Genomic DNA, 15,601 nt, shown 5'->3' with positions numbered 1-15,601 from the left:
GTAAGAAACTGGTTTTGATATGTGATGCATCATCCTATGGGGTTGGGTGCGTGTTGCAGCAGAATAATGATGAAGGCCAACTCCACCCTGTGGTTTATGCCTCCAGGTCGCTCTCACAAGCAGAAAGGGGTTACGGGATGGTTGAAAAGGAAGCACTTCCATGTGTCTACGGGGTGAAAAAGATGCACCAGTACCTTTTTGGCAGAAGGTTCGAGTTAGAAACGGACCACAAGCTGTTAACATCCCTGTTGTCAGACAGCAAAGCTGTCAATGCCAATGCGTCAGCTCGCATACAGCGATGGGCTCTCACGGTGGCTGCTTATGACTGCACCATACGGCACCGGCCAGTCAACGAAAATTGCGCTGACGCGCTCAGCAGGCTTCCACTGGCCACCACAGAGGGGGCAGCGGAGCAAAGCGCTGACATGGTCATGGCTGTCGATGCTTTTGACAGCGCAGGCTCCCCCATCACAGCCCGCCAGATCAAAATCTGGACAAACAGAGAACCCCTCCTATCCTTGATTAAGAAATGTGTCCTGACAGGGGATTGGGCGCCCGCACACAGAGCATGCCCTGAGCAGGTCAGACTGTTTCACAGACGGATGGATGCGCTCTCCATCCAAGCCGACTGCCTACTATAGGGCAGTCGGGTAGTCATGCCCTAGAAGGGAAGGGAAGCATTCATCAGGGAACTCCACAGCGAGCATCCTGGCATCGTGCAAATGAAGGCCATTGCCCGGTCACATGTATGGTGGCCGGGAATTGACTCAGACCTGGAACACTGTTTGGAGGTGCACGACGTGTGCCTAGCTGGGTAATGCCCCCAGGGAGACCCCACTCAGCCCGTGGCCCTGGCTCACCAGGCCATGGTCACGTATTCACGTAAACTACGCGGGCCCGTTCATGGGAAAAATGTTCCTCATGCGTACTCAAAATGGATCGAGTGCATCATATTGAATTCGTGCATGACATCCACCACTGTGGAGAGTCTGCGTGCGGTCTTTGCGAACCACGGCTTGCTAAACATCCTGGTTAGCGACAACGGAGCGACTTTCACTAGCTATGAATTCCGGGAGTTCATGTTGGGTAATGGCATCAAACATGTCAGGACAGCACCGTTCAAGCCAGCCTCCAATGGCCAGGTGCAACGAGCGGTCCAAATCATATCGCGCCTCCTACTGGCCTATAGGTCCCGACCGCATTCGGTCACGGGAGTCCGACCCGCAGAACTACTCATGAAACATACACTAAAAACTCGGCTGTCCCTCATTCATCCAGTCTTGTCAGACATTGTTGAGGGCAAGCGCCAGTCCCAAAATGAGTGCCATGACCGTAACTCAAAGAGGAGTTGTATAGAAATCGATGACCCTGTATTTGTTTTTAATCACGCTTTGGGGCCCATGTGGCTTGAGAGTACTGTAATTGGATAAGAGGGGAATAGGGTCATAGTGGCCAGACTTAACAATGGACAGATATGCCGCAAGCATCTGGACCAAGTAAAAAAAAGGTTCAGCATTGACACTGAGGAACCTGAGGAAGATCATGAGATGCTGCCCATACCACCGCCAGTGAATGAGCAACAAGAACTTTCAGCAGCATGCACAGTCCCTGCGGCCAGCCTGGATGAGCTGGAATCACCACAGAGGACAGAAACGCTTGCCAAGGCTCAACAACCAGAGCCCCAACTGCGGCGCTCCAAGAGAGAGCGTCGACCACCCGAAAGACTTAATCTTTCACCCCACAAGACGTGGGGGGGAGGTGATGTCATGTATGTAACCTTCATGTAACTAACATTCATGTAACTGTAACCTTCATGTAACAACACTGCATACTGTATACACCTAAGAAATGCACACCTTGACCACAGGGGATGAACTTGTGGGAGACACTCCTAGCCTGGTCTTTCAGGTATAAAAGGGGAAGCTCCACCCACCTTCATCACTTCTTGGTCCTGTGAATAAAGGTTAGGGCACTAAGTGACTTTGTCTGCAGAATGTGCCTCGTGTGTGTAAAGTCCTGTCCCCTCAGTACAGATTCACATGAGGTATGTAGTGAAGTCAAGGTCATCTGGACCTGCACCTTTATTTCACAGCTCTGGAATGCTGCACTTGCCTGAGACCTGTCCTTATATACCTGTCTCTTGCAAGTGCATCCCTGATGGTAAGGTATGCTGGTGGTTACAGGTCATATCTTATTACAGTCATGTATAGCATGCTAGGATACAGTTATATATAATGTAAGATACATGACATCATCCTCCCCCAAGGTCTTATTGTCTTTATAGGTTCAGTCTCTCAGGTGGTCTATGCTCTCGCGTGGAGCGTCTGAGTTGTGGTTCAGTTGTTTGCCTTGGTGACTGTTTTTCTTTGGGTGTGGTTGCTGGTATCTCGCCTGGGCTGTCTGTTTCGATTGGTGTGATTGTTGTTGACTCGCCTGGGCTGTCTATTGGGATTGCCCTTTCCTCAGGTTGTTCCCTCTGTCTGTCCACCAGGTGTGGTGCGAGTTCCACATTGTAGTCTGCCTCTGGTTCCACAGTGTTGTTGGTAAATCTGCTTTTGACTTGGTCTACATGCCTCCGGCAGGTTTTGCCGTTGTCCATTTCTACTACCAGTAGCCTGTTTCCTTCCTTGCCCGTTACTGTCCCTGCAAGCCATTTGGGACCCCTGCCATAGTTTAGTACAAATACTTTGTCCCCTATCTCATTCCACCTCCCTCTCGAATTTCTGTCATGGTACTCAGTCAGCTTACGGCGCTTTACCTCAACGATTTTGTGCATGTCTGGGAGGATTAATGAGAGCCTTGTTTTTAAAGTCCTTTTTATCAACAGTTGCGAGGGGGAGATCCCAGTCAGTGAGTGTGGACGAGATCTGTATGCCAGCAGCAGTCGTGACAGGCGATCCTGCAACGTGGGACCTTGGATTTTAAGCATGCCTTGTTTAATGATTTGCACTGCTCTCTCCGCCTGCCCATTGGAGGCCGGCTTGAACGGTGCCGTCTTGACGTGATTTATGCCGTGGTCAATTATAAAGTCTTGGAATTCTGCGCTGGTGAAGCACGGACCATTGTCACTGACCAATATGTCAGGAATTCCGTGCGTTGCAAACATGGTTGCGAGGCTCTCCACAGTGGTGGAGGTTGTGCTCGAGTTTAAAATGTTGCATTCGATCCACTTTGAAAATGCATCTACAACTACGAGGAACATTTTGCCTATGAATGGGCCCGCATAGTCTACGTGCACCCGCGACCACGGTTTGGTAGGCCAGGGGCAGGGGCTCAGTGGAGCCTCCCTGGGGGCATTGCTGAGTTGGGCACAAATGGTGCATCTTCAGACGCAGAGCTCCAAGTCCGCGTCAATATCAGGCCACCAGAAGTGGGATCTGACTATGGCCTTCATGAGAACGATCCCCGGGTGCTCGCTGTGGAGCTCCCGGACAAATGCCTCTCTGCCTCGCATAGAAACATAGAAACATAGAAAATAGGTGCAGGAGTAGGCCATTCGGCCCTTCTAGCCTGCACCGCCATTCAATGAGTTCATGGCTGAACATGCAACTTAAGTACCCCATTCCTGCTTTCTCGCCATACCCCTTGATCCCTCCAGTAGTAAGGACTTCATCTAACTCCTTTTTGAATATATTTAGTGAATTGGCCTCAACAACTTTCTGTGGTAGAAAATTCCACAGGTTCACCACTCTCTGGGTGAAGAAGTTTCTCCTCATCTTGGTCATAAATGGCTTACCCCTTATCCTTAGACTGTGACCCCTGGTTCTGGACTTCCCCAACATTGGGAAAATTCTTCCTGCATCTAACCTGTCTGAAGCCATCAGAATTTTAAACGTTTCTATGAGGTCCCCTCTCATTCTTCTGAACTCCAGTGAATACAAGCTCAGTTGATCCAGTCTTTCTTGATAGGTCAGTCCTACCATCCCAGGAATCAGTCTGATGAACCTTCGCTGCACTCCCTCAATAGCAAGAATGTCCTTCCTCAAGTTAGGAGACCAAAACTGTACACAATACTCCAGGTGTGGCCTCACCTCCCTGCCCCTGTACTCAAATCCCCTCGCTATGAAGGCCAACATGCCATTTGCTTTCTTCACCACCTGCTGTACCTGCATGCCAACCTTCAATGACTGATGTACCATAACACCCAGGTCTCGTTGCACCTCCCCTTTTCCTAATCGGTCACCATTCAGATAATAGTCTGTCTCTCTCTTTTTACCACCAAAGTGGATAACCTCACATTTATTCACATTATACTTCATCTGCCATGCATTTACCCACTCACCTAACCTATCCAAGTCACTCTGCAGCCTCATAGCATCCTCCTCGCAGCTCACACTGCCACCTAACTTAGTGTCATCCGCAGATTTGGAGATACTACATTTAATCCCATCGTCTAAATCATTAATGTACAGTGTAAACAGCTGGGGCCCCAGCACAGAACCTTGCGGTACCCCACTAGTCACTGCCTGCCATTCTGAAAAGTCCCCATTTACTCCTACTCTTTGCTTCCTGTCTGACAACCAGTTCTCAATCCATGTCAGCACACTACCCCCAATCCCATGTGCTTTAACTTTGCACATTAATCTCTTGTGTGGGACCTTGTCGAAAGCCTTCTGAAAGTCCAAATATACCACATCAACTGGTTCTCCCTTGTCCACTCTACTGGAAACATCCTCAAAAAATTCCAGAAGATTTGTCAAGCATGATTTCCCTTTCACAAATCCATTCTGACTTGGACCTATCATGTCACCTCTTTCCAAATGCTCTGCTATGACATCCTTAATAATTGAATCCATCATTTTACCCACTACTGCGGTCAGGCTGACCGGTCTATAATTCTCTGTTTTCTCTCTCCCTCCTTTTTTAAAAAGTGGGGTTACATTGGCTACCCTCCACTCGATAGGAAGTGATCCAGAGTCAATGGAATGTTGGAAAATGACTGTCAATGCATCCGCTATTTCCAAGGCCACCTCCTTAAGTACTCTGGGATGCAATCCATCAGGCCCTGGGGATTTATCGGCCTTCAATCCCATCAATTTCCCCAAGACAATTTCCCGACTATTAAGGATTTCCCTCAGTTCCTCCTCCTTACTAGACCCTCTGACCCCTTTTATATCCGGAAGGTTGTTTGTGTCCTCCTTAGTGAATACCGAACCAAAGTACTTGTTCAATTGGTCTGCCATTTCTTTGTTCCCCGTTATGACTTCCCCTGATTCTGACTGCAGGGGACCTACGATTGGCTTTACGAACCTTTTTCTCTTTACATATCTATAGAAACTTTTGCAATCCGTCTTAATGTTCCCTGCAAGCTTCTTCTCGTACTCCATTTTCCCTGTCCTAATCAAACCCTTTGTCCTCCTCTGCTGAGTTCTAAATTTCTCCCAGTCCCCAGGTTCGCTGCTATTTATGGCCAATTTTTATGCCACTTCCTTGGCTTTAATACTATCCCTGATTTCCCTTGATAGCCACGATTGAGCCACCTTCCCTTTTTTATTTTTACGCCAGACAGAAATGTACAATTGTTGTAGTTCATCCATACGGTCTCTAAATGTCTGCCATTGCCCATCCACAGTCAACCCCTTAAGTATCATTCGGCAATCTATCCTAGCCAATTCACGCCTCATACCTTCAAAGTTACCCTTCTTTAAGTTCTGGACCATGGTCTCTGAATTAACTGTTTCATTCTCCATCCTAATGCAGAATTCCACCATATTATGGTCACTCTTCCCCAAGGGGCCACGCACAACGAGATTGCTAATTAATCCTCTCTCATTACACAACACCCAGTCTAAGATGGCCTCCCCCCTAGTTGGTTCCTCGACATATTGGTCTAGAAAACCATCCCTTATGCACTCCAGGGAATCCTCCTCCACCGTATTGCTTCCAGTTTGGTAAGCCCAATCTATGTGCATCTTAAAGTCACCCATTATAACTGCTGCACCTTTATTGCATGCTTCTCTAATTTCCTGTTTGATGCCCTCCCCAACATCACTACTACTGTTTGGAGATCTGTACCCAACTCCCACTCAATTTTTTTGCCCTTTGGTGTTCTGCAGCTCTACCCATATAGATTCCACATCATCCAAGCTAATGTCCTTCCTAACTATTGCATTAATATCCTCTTTAACCAGCAATGCTACCCCATCTCCTTTTCCTTTTATTCTATCCTTCCTGAATGTTGAATACCCTGGATGTTGATTTCCCAGCCCTGATCATCCTGGAGCCACGTCTCTGTAATCCCAATCACATCATATTTGTTAACATCTATTTGCACAGTTAATTCATCCACCTTATTACGGATACTCCTTGCATTAAGACACAAAGCCTTCAGGCTTGTTTTTTTAACACCCTTTGTCCTTTTAGAATTTTGCTGTACAATGGCCCTTTTTGTTCCTTGCCTTGTGTTTCTCTGCCTTCCACTTTTCCTCATCTCCTTTCTGTCTTTTGCTTTTGTCTCCTTTTTGTTTCCCTCTGTCTCCCTGCATTGGTTCCCATCCCCCTGCCATATTAGTTTAACTCCTCCCCAACAGCACTAGCAAATACTCCCCGTCGGACATTGGTTCCGGTCCTGCCCAGGTGCAGACCGTCCGGTTTGTACTGGTCCCACCTCCCCCAGAACCAGTTCCAATGCCCCAGGAATTTGAATCCCTCCCTGCTGCACCACTGCTCAAGCCACGTGTTCATCTGAGCTATCCTGCGATTCCTACTCTGACTAGCACGTGGCACTGGTAGCAATCCCAAGATTACTACTTTTGAGGTCCTACTTTTTAATTTAGCTCCTAGCTCCTTAAATATGTTTCGTAGGACCTCATCCCTTTTTTTACCTATGTCGTTAGTACCCATGTGCACCACGACAACTGGCTGTTCTCCCTCCCTTTTTAGAATGTCCTGCACCCGCTCCAAGACATCCTTGACCCTTGCACCAGGGAGGCAACATACCATCCTGGAGTCTCGGTTACGGCCGCAGAAATGCCTATCTATTCCCCTCACAATTGAATCCCCTATCACTACCGCTCTCCCACTCTTTTTCCTGCCCTCCTGTGCAACAGAGCCAGCCACAGTGCCATGAACTTGGCTGCTGCTGCCCTCCCCTGATGAGTCATCCCCCTCAACAGTACTCAAAGCAGTGTATCTGTTTTGCAGGGGGATGACCACAGGAGACCCCTGCACTACCTTCCTTGTACTACTCTTCCTGCTGGTCTTCCATTCCATAGCTGGCTGTGGACCCTTCTCCTGCAGTAAGACTAACTCGCTATACGTGCTACTCACGTCATTCTCAGCATCGTGGATGCTCCAGAGTGAATCAACCCTCAGCTCCAATTCCGCAACGCGGTCCGTCAGGAGCTGGAGGCGGATACACTTCCCGCAGATGTAGTCGTCAGGGACACCGGAAGTGTCCCTGAGTTCCCACATGGTGCAGGAGGAGCATATCATGTGACCGAGCTCTCCTGCCATGACTTAACCCTTAGATACACTTAAATTGGTGACAACACTGTTACAAGTTACTTACTGATATAAAAAAGAAAAAGAAAAACTACTTACCAATCACCAGCCAATCAATTACCCCTTTGGCTGTGACGTCACCTTTTGATTCCTTTCTACTTCTTTTCTGCTTTTTCTCCCGGCTGGAGCTGCACAAGCTGGGCCTTTATAGGCCTCACCACGCTGCTCCCGCCTCTCGCCGTCTTCCGCTGCCTGTGGAACACCCGCTGGGACTTTTATAGGCCTCACCACACTGCTCCCGCCTCTCGCTGACTGCCGCTGCCTGTGGAACACCTGCTGGGCCTTTTATAGGCCTCTCCACGCTGCTCCCGCCTCTCGCTGACTGTCGCTGCCTGTGGAACACCTGCTGGGCCTTTTATAGGCCTCACCACGCTGCTCCCGCCTCTCGCTGACTGTCGCTGCCTGTGGAACACCTGCTGGGCCTTTTATAGGCCTCAGCACGCTGCTCCCGCCTCTCGCTGACTGTCGCTGCCTGTGGAACACCCGCTGGGCCTTTTATAGAAACATAGCAACATAGAAAATAGGTGCAGGAGTAAGCCATTTGGCCCTTCTAGCCTGCACCGCCATTCAATGAGTTCATGGCTGAACATGCAACCTCAGTACCCCATTCCTGCTTTCTCGCCATACCCCTTGATCGCCCTAGTAGTATTGACTTCATCTAACTCCCTTTTGAATATATTTAGTGAATTGGCCTCAACAACTTTCTGTGGTAGAGAATTCCACAGGTTCACCACTCTCTGGGTGAAGAAGTTTCTCCTCATCTCGGTCCAAAATGGCTTACCCTTTATCTTTAGACTGTGTCCCCTGGTTCTGGACTTCCCCAACATTGGGAACATTCTTCCTGCATCTAACCTGTCTAAACCCATCAGAATTTTAAACGTTCTATGAGGTCCCCTCTCATTCTTCTGAACTCCAGTGAATACAAGTCCAGTTGATCCAATCTTTCTTGATAGGTCAGTCCCGCCATCCCAGGAATCAGTCTGGCGAACCTTCGCTGCACTGCCTCAATAGCAAGAATGTCCTTCCTCAAGTTAGGAGACCAAAACTGTACACAATACTCCAGGTGTGGCCTCACCAAGGCCCTGTACAACTGTAGCAACACCTCCCTGCCCCTGTACTCAAATCCCCTCGCTGTGAAGGCCAACATGCCATTTGCTTTCTTAACCGCCTGCTGTACCTGCATGCCAACCTTCAATGACTGATGTATCATGACACCCAGGTCTCGTTGCACCTCCCCTTTTCCTAATCTGCCACCATTCAGATAATAGTCTGTCTCTCTGTTTTTACCACCAAAGTGGATAACCTCACATTTATCCACATTATACTTCACCTGCCATGCATTTTCCACTCATCTAACCTATCCAAGTCGCTCTGCAGCCTCATAGCATCCTCCTCGCAGCTCACACTGCCACCTAACTTAGTGTCATCCGCAAATTTGGAGATACTACATTTAATCCCATCGTCTAAATCATTAATGTACAGTGTAAACAGCTGGGGCCCCAGCACAGAACCTTGCGGTACCCCACTAGTCACTGCCTGCCATTCTGAAAAGTCCCCATTTACTCCTACTCTTTGCCTCCTGTCTGACAACCAGTTCTCAATCCATGTCAGCACACTATCCCCAATCCCATGTGCTTTAACTTTGCACATTAATCTCTTGTGTGGAACCTTGTCGAAAGCCTTCTGAAAGTCCAAATATACCACATCAACTGGTTCTCCCTTGTCCACTCTACTGGAAACATCCTCAAAAAATTCCAGAAGATTTGTCAAGCATGATTTCCCTTTCACAAATCCATGCTGACTTGGACCTATCATGTCACCTCTTTCCAAATGCACTGCTCTGACATCCTTAATAATTAATAATTAATAGGCCTCACCACGCTGCTCCCGCCTCTCGCCGACTGCCGCTGTCTGTGGAACACCCGCTGGGCCTTTTATAGGCCTCACCACGCTGCTCCCGCCTCTCGCCGTCTGCCGCAGAGGCATGACTACTCGGCTGCCCCACATCAGGCAGTCTACTTGTAGTGAGAGCTCATGCATGCGCCTGTGAAAGAGTTTTAATTCCTCAGGGCAGGCATCGTGAGCCTCTGCCCAATCACCGGTTAGGACACATCTTTTTACTAAGGATAACGTGGGGTCGCTGGCCGTCCAGGCTCTGATTTGGCGAGCCATCATGGGCGAACATGTGGACTCAAAGGCATTGATTGCCATGACTATCTCACAGTGATGTTCGTCAGACCCTTCCGTAGCCAGGGGTAGCCTGGTCTGTGCCTGGTCTGTGCCTTATGGTATAGTCGTAGGATGCCAGCATGAGTGCCCACCGTTGAATTCGCGCCGAGGCGTTGGCGTTTATTGCCTTGCTCTCGGATAGGAGGGATGTGAGGGGCTTGTGGTCAGTTTCTAACGCGAACTTGGCCCCGAAAAGGTATTGGTGCATCTTTTTGACACCGTACACGCACGTGAGCGCCTCCTTCTCTACCATTCCGTACCCGCGCTCCGTCCGCGAAAGTGACCTGGAGGCATAAGCTATGGGTTGTAATTTGCCCGCACTATTGACATGTTGTAAAACGCACCCGACCCCATATGCTGACGCATCGCATGTGAGAACTAGCTTTTTACCTGGGTCAAAGAAAGTCAAAACACTGTTGGAACACAGAAGGTTGCGTGCCTTATTGAAGGCACGTTCCTGGGCGTCCCCCCAAAACCAATCGCACCCTTTCCTGAGTAGCACGTGGAGAGGCTCCAGCAGCGTGCTTAAGTTCTGCATAAAGTTCGCAAAGTAATTGAGTAGCCCGAAGAAAGGCGATCAGTTCTGAGACATTCCGGGGCCTGGGTGCCAGGCGAATTGCTTCTGTTTTGGACTCCGTTGGGCGGATTCCATCAGCGGCAATCCTTCTGCCCAAAAATTCAACCTCGGGTGCGAGAAACAGGCACTTGGATTTCTTGACTCGTAGGCCTACCCGATCCAACCGCTTTAGTACTTCCACCAAATTACGGAGATGGGAGTTGGTGTCCCTGCCCGTGATAAGTATGTTGTCTTGAAATACAACCGTTCCCAGGATGGACTTGAGCAGACTCTCCACGTTGCGCTGGAATATGGCAGCTGCCGACCTGATGCCGAATGGGCATCGATTGTACATGAAAAGGCCCCGATGTGTGTTGACGGTGGTGAGTAGCTTGGATTCCTCGGTCAATTTTTGCGTCATATACGCAGATGTGAGGTCTAATTTTGAGAATAGTTTACCTCCAGCCAATGTGGCAAATAAGTCCTCCGCTCTGGGGTGCGGGTACTGGTCCTGAAGGGAGACTCTGTTTATGGTAGATTTGTAGTCCCCACAGATTCGTACAGATCCATCAGGCTTCATGACTGGGACAATGGGACTTGCCCAGTCGCTAAATTCCACAGGTGATATAATGCCTTCCCGCAGAAGCCTGTCTAGTTCATGTTCAATCTTTTCCCTCATCACATAGGGTACAGCTCTGGCCTTGTGATGGACTGGTCTAGCATCCTATGTGATGTAGATTTTGACTTTGGCCTCTTTGAAAGTGCCCACAGCTGGCTGAAAGAGATGTTCAAATTGCTTTATAACTGTTGAGCAGGAGGTCCGTTCCTCTAATGACATGGCATGGACATCATCCCATTTCCAGTTTAGTTTTGCCAGCCAGCTTCACCCCAGCAGTGCTGGGGGGACTCCGGGGACAATCCACAGGGGAAGTCGGTTCACTGTCCCTTTGTGTGTGACAGAGAGCATGGCGCTGCCGAGGACTGGTACGATTTCTTTGGTATAGGTCCTTAGTTTGGAGTCGACCCTTGTGAGTTTTGGTCTGTCTCTTTTATGCGGCCACAGTTGTTCAAATTGTTGAACGCTCATGAGAGATTGACTCGCTCCCGTGTCCAGCTCCATGTTGACAGATATCCCATTGAGTAGGACCCTCATCATTATAGGAGGCGCCCTGTTATAGGAGCAGCGGCCATTGATCGTGTTGACCCGCTGTACATTGGTGTCCCGGGTACTGTCCCCACCATCTTCTGGTCCACTTTCCGACCCATCCGATTCGTTTACCAGCCGAGCTGCCGTTTTTTTGCACATGCGGGCCAAATGCCCTGTATTTTCACAATTTCTGCAAACAGCCTGCTGAAATTGACATCCCCTTGACGAGTGCCCACCCCCACACTTCCAGCACAGACCTGTTCCATTGTTCAAAATGTTCCCAAAGAATGAGCTGCGTCTGGCTGATCTCTCTTGAGCTTCTCTCAGTTTGTAGTTGATTGCTCGCATTGTGGGTTGATGAGGTGTGAACGGCCGTTCCTGTGGCCCTTGATGGCTTCTGCCTGCTGTCGAGAGCCTGTTCTCCCGGTTTTGTCTGTATGTGGGGGTAGCAGCTTTTCTAATGCTGTGAACTCCTTGTTCCATTATTTTGTTAGTTGTTGTACCTGCATTGTAAATCAACCTCGTTTCTTCTTCTCCTGCCAAGAATGTCTGTGCAACCAGTGCTGCTGCCTCTAAGGTTAGGTTCTTGGTCTCTATGAGCTTTCGGAAAATGCCTGCGTGGCCTATTCCTTCAATGAAAAAGTCTCTCAGCATTTCTCTCCTCAGTTCATCGGAGAATTCACATAAACTAGCCAACCTCCGAAGTTCCGCCACGAAGTCGGGTATGCTCTGGCCCACACAACATCTGTATTTGTAGAACCTGTATCTGGCCATGTGTAGGCTGCTCGCTGGCTTCAGGTGGTCTCTTACCAGTGTGCTCAATTCTTCAAACGACTTGTTTGCTGGTTTCTCGGGTGCCAACAGATCCTTCATTAAAGCGTATGTTTTCGAGCCACAGCTGGTCAAGAGATGGGCTCTTCTCTTGTCTGCCTTATCATCGCCTAACCAGTCTTTGGTTACAAAGCTTTGCTGGAGCCTTTCTATAAAGTTCTCCCAATTGTCTCCCGCATTGCACTTTTCATCTGATCCGTTGTTCGCCATTCTGTGGATTCTGTAATCCCGTAACTCGTCGCCACTGTAAAGTCCTGTCCCCTCAGTACAGATTCACACGAGGCATGTAGTGAAGTCAAGGTCACTCTGGACCTGCACCTTTATTTCACAGCTCTGGAATGCTGCACTTGCCTGAGACCTGTCCTTATATACCTGTCTCTTGCAAGTGCACCTCTGATGGTAAGGTATGCTGGTGGTTACAGGTCATATCTTATTACAGTCATGTATAGCTTGTTTGGATACAGTTATATATAATAATGTAAGATACATGACAGTGTGAATTTATAGTAGTGTGTAAGGACACAACATGGGGTATATCAGAGTTACAGAGAAGGGTGTGGGGTATATCAGTGTGTTACAGTGAGGGGTGTTGCCTATATCAGAGTGTTACAGTGAAGGGTGCAGTATATATCAGTTTTACAGTGGAGGGTGTGGGATATAGCAGTGTTACAGTGAGGGGTATATCAGTTTTACAGTGAGGGTGTGGGGTATATCAGTGTTACAGTGCAGGATATGGGGAATATCAGAGTGTTACAGTGAGGGGTGTGGGGTATATCAGTGTTACAGTGAGGGATATGGGGTACATTAGTATTACAGTGAGTTGTGTGGAGTTTATCAGATTGATACAGTGAGGGGTGTAGGGTATATCATTGTTAAAGTGAGTGGTGTGGGGTATATCAGTGTTACAGTGAGGGGTGTGGGGTATTTCAATGTTACAGTGAGGGGTGTGGTGTATATCAGATAGTTACTGTGAGGGTGTGGGGTATATCAGTGTTTTACAGTGAGGATTGTGGGGTATATCGGTGTTACAGTGAGGCATGTGGGGTATATCGTTGTTTTACAGTGAGGAGTGGGGGGTATATCAGTGTTGCAGTGAGGGGTGTAGGGTATATCGTTATTTTACATGAGGAGTATGGAGTATATCAGTGTTACAGTGAGGGGTGTGGGGTATCTCAATGTTACAGTGTGGTGTGTAGGTATATCAGTGTTACAGTGAGGGGTGTGATCTATATCAGAGTGTTACCATGAGGGGTGTAGTGTATATCAGTGTGTAACACTGAGAGTTGTGGAGTATATCAGAGTGTTATGGTGAGAGGTGTGGGGTATATCAGAGCATTACAATGAAGGGTGTGGGTTATATCAGTGTGTTACAGTGAGGGGTGTTGAGTATATCAGTGTATTACAGTGAGGGGTATGGAGTATATCAGAGAGTTACGGTGAGAGGTGTGGGGTATATGTGTTACAGTTAGTATGCAGATACAGCACATGATCAGGAAGGCCAATGGAATCTTGGACTTTAATGCAAAGTGGATGGAGTATAAAAGCAGGTAAGTCTTGCTACAGTTATGCAAGGTATTGGTGAGGCCACACCTGGAATACCGCGTGCAGTTTTGGTTTCCATATTTACGAAAGGATATATTTGATTTGGAGACAGTTCAGAGAAGGTTCACTCGGTTGATCCTGAGATGAGGGGGTGACTTATGAGGAAAGGTTGAGGAGGTTGGGCCTGTACACATTGGAATTCACCAGAGGTGATCTTATCGAAACACATTAGATTATGAGGGGGCTTGACAAGGTGGGTGCAGAGAGGATGTTTCCACTGATGGGGGAGACTAGAGCTAGGGGGCATGATCTTAGAATAAGGAGCCACTCATTTAAAACTGAGATGAGGAGGAATTTATTCTCTGAGAGAGTTGTAATTCTGTGGAATTCACTGCCTCGGGGAGCTATGGAAGCCGGGACATTGAATAAATTTAAGACAGAGACAGACAGTTTCTTAATGGATAAGGGATTAAGAGGTTATGTGGAGCGGGCAGGGAAGTGGACCTGAATCCATGTTCAGACCAGCTATGATCTTATTAAATGGTGGAGCAGGCACGCGGGGCAATATGACTTACTCCTGCTCCTATTTCTTTTGTTCTTATGCTCATAAGGTTGTGGGGTATAACAGAGTGTTGCAGTAAGGAGTGCGGGTTATATCAGAGTGTTACAGTAAGTGATGCGGGGTATATCAGAGTGTTACAATGAGAGGTGTGGGTTATATAAGTGTTACGGTGAGAGGTTTGGGTTATATCAGAATGTTACGGTGAGAGATGTGGGTATATCAATGTTACAGTGAGGGATGTGGGGTATATCAGAGGGTTACAATGAGGGGTGTGGCCTACATCAGATTGTTACATTGATGGGTGCGGTGTATATCAGTTTTACAGTGAGGGGTGTGGGATATATCAGTGTTACAGTGAGGGGTGTGGGGTATATCAGTTTTACAGTGAGGGTTTGAGGTACATTAGTGTTACAGTGAGGGATGTAGAGTATATCATTGTTACAGTGAAGGGTGTGGGGTATATCAGTGTTATAGTGAGGAGTGTGGGGTATAGCAATGTGTTACAGTGAGGGGTGTTGAGTATTTCAGTGTTACAGTGGGGGTGTGGTGTATATCAGAGGTACAGTGATGGGTATGTGATATATCAGAGTGTTACAGTGAGGGTTGTGGATTATATCAGTGTTACAGTGAGGGATGTGGGGTATATCAGTGTTACAGTGAGGGATGTGGGGTATATCAGTGTTACAGTGAGGGATGTGGGGTATATCAGTGTTACAGTGAGGGGTGTGGGGTATATCAGTGTTACAGTGAGGGGTGTGGGGTTTATCAGAGTGTTACAATGAGGGATGTGTGGTATATCAGAGTGTTACAGTGAGGGTTGTGGATTATATCAGTGTTACAGTGAGGGGTGTGGGGTATATCAGTTTTACAGTGAGGGTTTGAGGTACATTAGTGTTACAGTGAGGGATGTAGAGTATATCATTGTTACAGTGAAGGGTGTGGGGTATATCAGTGTTATAGTGAGGAGTGTGGGGTATAGCAATGTGTTACAGTGAGGGGTGTTGAGTATTTCAGTGTTACAGTGGGGGTGTGGTGTATATCAGAGGTACAGTGATGGGTATGTGATATATCAGAGTGTTACAGTGAGGGTTGTGGATTATATCAGTGTTACAGTGAGGGATGTGGGGTATATCAGTGTTACAGTGAGGGATGTGGGGTATATCAGTGTTACAGTGAGGGATGTGGGGTATATCAGTGTTACAGTGAGGGGTGTGGGGTATATCAGTGTTAC

The sequence above is a fragment of the Pristiophorus japonicus genome, chromosome 3, assembly GCF_044704955.1.
Source record: "Pristiophorus japonicus isolate sPriJap1 chromosome 3, sPriJap1.hap1, whole genome shotgun sequence".
Classification (NCBI taxonomy): domain Eukaryota; kingdom Metazoa; phylum Chordata; class Chondrichthyes; family Pristiophoridae; genus Pristiophorus; species Pristiophorus japonicus.
Note: the sequence above shows the minus strand (reverse complement) of the source record.